Source organism: Callospermophilus lateralis, unplaced genomic scaffold (assembly GCF_048772815.1).
Source record: "Callospermophilus lateralis isolate mCalLat2 unplaced genomic scaffold, mCalLat2.hap1 Scaffold_619, whole genome shotgun sequence".
Lineage (NCBI taxonomy): Eukaryota > Metazoa > Chordata > Mammalia > Rodentia > Sciuridae > Callospermophilus > Callospermophilus lateralis.
Window position 1 is genome coordinate 235,032 of NW_027514657.1, and position 5,093 is coordinate 240,124.

Below are 5,093 nucleotides of genomic sequence, written 5' to 3' on the forward strand. Positions count from 1 at the left end.
ACTCTAACAATAAGAGGCCACGTTTGTCATATTTTTGACCTTCATAAAGTTGTATGTTGAAAAAAAAAGTTGTATGTTGTCCTTTGACCCAATATTAATATACCAGTGCAATAATGACCCATTCAACCAAAAATTCAGGCAAGGATTTATGAACAGCATTCCATCACCAACCAAGCCTTCCCAAATGAATCCTCAAATGGACACCTCACCAGGCTGGATATCCACGGATGTGTAACCATATAAAACACCTAGTTTCATTCCCTTGCACTATATTTTTCCACATAAGTCATATAAAAAGACTATTTCTTTAATTATGACAGCTCAAATATCAAGAAGAGGATTCTTCTTAGTTGTGGGAATTTTGATTTTTATAATAACAGCCCAATTATTTAGGTAAAGTACATATAAGTATGTATTGTATATATTTTTGAGATGCTCCATAAGTGTTTCCTGGAGGACGTGGAGGAAGAAAAGGTCCTCTTCTCATGAACGGACTTCGTGGATCCACAGAAAACAATGGACCTCTGATTGAAGGGTAAGAAAAGCCAGAGCCAGTTGTTTGGTTTTCAGCAGGGAGAGATGAATCAGGTACATTGGAATCACGTTGATCAATTTTGGTATCATTTCTACTAGATTCCATTTCTGAATATGTAGGCCCATCCATTTTATCTAAAGACAGCATAGTTAAATTTCTGAGTACTGCTGATCCAGACAATCTACCATATTTAGAATTACATCCATCTTGCCTTTGTAGAGGAAGATGTGGATCTGAATATGGTTGGCCTGGTGAAGGGATCATTATCCTATGGGCCTGTTCCCATGGATGTTCCAGGTGCCCTATGTCAGGAGGTGCTCTCTGTGGATAAGTTGACCTATCACATTTTGATTCTCTTCTTTCATTGCTAGTTGGATGGTCCAGAGGATTCTCTGGGCCCCTTAAACCTCTTTCTCCTCCTACTTGCACCAAAGATGAGAGTATAAATGTACCCTTTTTCCAAATGAGAAGGTCTTATTCCACATGAAGGTTGACCCAATGGTGAGGGACCATTTGGAGAATTCTCTTTGCCAAAGGCTGTATTTGAAGCATCAAGCACAGAAGGATCTTTTTCTACAAGCTTAAATTGTGACTCTATTTCAGTTAATTTTTGTCTAGTGTGAGCATTTTTTTCCTTAAATTATTGAGGTATCTTTCAGCACTCCAAACTGCCAATTCATTACCATGAGCTTTTTTCTCATAGTAAATAATGTGCCCCTGATAAAAAAACAAATGGTTCTCTCCAATTCTTCTTCATGATCTTTGGCTCAGGGGCTGGGGATGTGGCTCAAGCAGTAGCGTGCTCGCTTGGCATGCGTGCGACCCGGGTTCGATCCTCAGCACCACATACAAGCAAGGATGTTTTATCCATCGATAACTAAAAAATAAATATTAAAAATTCTCTCTCTCTCTCTCTCTCTCTCTCTCTCTCTCTCTCTCCCCTCCCCTCTCACTCTCTCTTTTAAAAAAAAAAATCTTTGGCTCACTTTCTTTTGGTCTCCAGCAGTTTAGTTGTACAGCTGATCTTTTCTTCCTCTTTGTAAAGTTTTTCTTATTGCTCTACCTGGTAATTTTCCTCTCCTATTAATTTTCTTTGGAGTTTCATTACATTTTCTTGATATAATTCCATCATAAATTTAAGTTTCTGCTGAAGATTCTGATTCTTACTTTCAAACTGTGTATTTTCTGCTTGCAAAGATGCTTGTTTTGTCTTAAGATTTTAATATGTTCTATCAGGTCTTCCTTTGTTTCAATTACTTCAGATAATAAAGTATAAATTTGATTTTTATCTCTTTCTAAGATTTTTAAAGAGGCCTTTAACTTAGTATCATAAACCAGTTTCTTCCAAGACCCTTTTGGCTGATATTCTCAGTGAGCACCAATTTCTGATTCACTTTTCAATTCCAATTCCAAGTAACCATCATCTCTTAGGACTTTTTCAAGCACAGGAGCCCAATCTTTTATTGGCAGTAAGTGTTCAGTCAGAGACATAATGAGATTTTTTTGTCTCTTAGAACTTGTTCTGCATGTACTTTGGAGTGTTCAAATGTAATTTTCTGTTTAGTAAGGCCATTCACTTTTTCTTTCCATACTTCAACTTCTTGTAAAAGCTTTTTATGACTTTCCTGAAGTCATTCAAAGCCTCTTTTATTGCTACTGTAATTCTTTCTTTATTCATTTGAAATATTCTCAAGGTTGTTTTAGCTTCAGGTATTTGTGATTTAAGGGATTTTGATTCATCTTCTAGGGACTTAATCCTTTTTGATATACCCACCATCAATTCATCCTGTTGAGGATATTTAGTTTTTCCTTCTTTTAGCTTTTTTTCTAGAAAGAGTATTTCATCCTCAAGTTTAGATATGAACCTCTCCAGGATTTCATATATTGCCTCCAAGTTTTCTGCTTTTCCTTACTCCTTCACCAAAATGACATCCTTTAAAGGTGACTCTAAGCCTTCATACTCTTTTTGAACAAAACTAACATTTTCAAGTAGTTGACATTTTTCTTGAATTAGTCCAAAAAAGTTTAGAGCAAGTTTTTTTTCTCTCTTCTCAGGTAATGCCTGCTTCTCACAGACTGATAACTTCTCCACAAAAATAAGAGAACAAAAATCTAATAGCTGTACATAACACCAATTCCCATGGACATCCATAAGGACTAGGGTGTGTTTCCACGTCTTCAGGCAAGGTAGACCACAACCCTACTTACTTCTTCCAGGACCACCCCCAAGTATGTCTGAGATACAGCTCTTGCCCCTCCATCATGCTAAGGCTACTTTGGCTATTCCCTCCACAACCATACCATGCCCAGCCATGAAAAAACAGGGTGTGAACACTCAGGCCTTTGGTCAGAAAAAAACCTGCACCAGGCAATGGAGCAGACCATTTTGAACCAGTGAGTGGTGGAGAGGAGCTGTGGGAATGGGCATGGGCAGCCCTGGTTGTGGTATCTCAGGGGCCTAGCACACTACACTGCCTGCCAGGGAAGTCTTGGTCCCTTCACTATGCTATAAATTCTGAACCAGGAAAGGTTCAAGATTGTCTCAATCAAACCAGAGAGAAATCCTCTCCAGGTCATCCACCAATTGATTTGGTTTAGGCCAGGCTAAGGCAGAACTTATTATGTGCCATTCTATACAGTCATAATATCACCCAGTTAGATGTAACTAAAATTCTACAGCTCGGTAAATTTTCAAAGAGCTAGTACACCATATATTTATATTTGTACCACTTGCCCTTTTGTTTTAATGACTCATTCCTTTCTCTCCCCTTCTCTCCCCTCTCTTTTTCCTTCCTTCCTTTCTTCTTTCTCCTTTTCCTTTTCTTTCAGTGTTGGGGGTTAAACTTCAGAGCCTTGTACATGCTGGGCAAGCTCTCTACCACTGAGCTACATCTTCAGCCAGGTTGACACTTTCTATAGAAGTCATCTGAATTATTTCCATAGAAAACCTCTTGTGTTAGACATTTGAAAAATAATTTGAGAAGAGTTGCGAACATGGGCATAAATCAGTTTTGATAAGTTATTTTTAAATAGCATACAATATGTAATGCTTCTAAAAAGAAGTTGAGTTGGTTTTCATGTCAGTTTTTGTAGACAACTATTTATTTAAGAGTTCTTTGAAATCTTTTTGCAGATATTCTTTTCACTTCTCATAGGATATAAACACTTCTAAGCAAGCTGGTCATTAAAAATATAGAGCAAAGAGAAGGATAAGATAAGAGAAGGATAAGATAAGAGAAGGAAAAAACAAAATTAAATGTTGCATGGGATTCTCACACAGACAGGAAACACCAGGGTATTTAACAGGAAGCAGTGTTTATTTGTGTGCATCTAGCCTCAGTGCATTCTTATCTGAAGGCTGAACATTTAGTGTAGAAAGTGATCTCTTATATATTCTAGTTAGTTTCCTTTTACATACTAGTCTTTTTCTTCATATGAGGTAATACACATTCCTGATGGACATTCTATTTCTATACTACAAAGTAGCAAGAATGTTCAAGATTGATTTCTGGAGGGCTCACAATGATACAGATGGCATCGTGTTCTTTTTCTTCTGAGATATCTCTACCATAAAATGTAGCTCAGTGGTAAAGAATCCCTGGCTTCTATTCCCAGTACCAAACCAAAGCAAACCAAATAAATGGCAGATGCACTTCATTTAGGGCAGAGAATTTAGCATTATAGTGAGTTATAGTGAGCAAAGTTTACCCTAGGACACTTAGAAGAGCAGCTGTGTATCTTTGACTGGTTTAAGGCCTTTTCTAAAGAGCAGTTTCTGAAACAAAGAAATAACTTCAAGTAAAGTTAGCCGTGAGCAACTCTCTGCCTGCAATCACAAGTGTTCCTAAGTTCCTGCCTGGCAGCTGAACACTTTGTAGGCCATTTCCTAGTGGGGAGAAAAGTCTGAAGGGGGAGAAAACTTGAATTCTTGGGTGATTCCTTTCTTCTTTGGCTATTCTAATCAACTTTCTGTCAGTATCTCCAGTATCTAAGATGCATAGAAGTTGAATGGCCTCCAAATCTGGATCTTTGAGACCTGATCCTGACCCTCACCTCACTCCACATTCCTTGGTTGATTTCTCAAACACCTCAATGCCCGGGTTTTGGAGGATTTCACTTCCTTGCACCTCTATTGCCTCCAGTTCACTGAGGGCTTTGATTTCAGTACATGAAATTGGGAAGGAGTTTCTCCAGGCAGGAGATTCAGCCATCCTAGCAGGCTGTCTTGACCTTGAACCTACATAAGGCAGTCCCCTTAGGGCTACCCAGTAGACCACATTTGGGCTATTACTTATGGGGTTGAGTGTTAGCAATTGTTGCCAGAAAGGCATTTCTCCCTTGTTCCCAGGATCTCCCTCCCTGAGATAGTACTTACTCTTTGATGGAGGATGAAGGCTATCTAGGTGCCAGACACTCACTTTTCTCACCTCCTTTGCCCACTGGTATCAGAATCAGCTTTCTCTCACACAGCCCATTGCGCAAGGCCCAGAAGACCCAGGAGGCTTTAAAGGCTAGTTCTGTAGGAGTGGGTGAAGCCACTCTGCATTCTGTAAAGAGA

The 5,093-nt window shown here is 38.8% G+C and overlaps 1 pseudogene; it reads right to left on the reverse strand.

Moving 5' to 3' along the window:
* Positions 1-385: 385 nt before the first annotated feature.
* LOC143387785 (melanoma inhibitory activity protein 2-like) lies at positions 386-4,746 on the reverse strand (annotated as a pseudogene).
* Between the last annotated feature and the right edge of the window lie 347 nt (positions 4,747-5,093).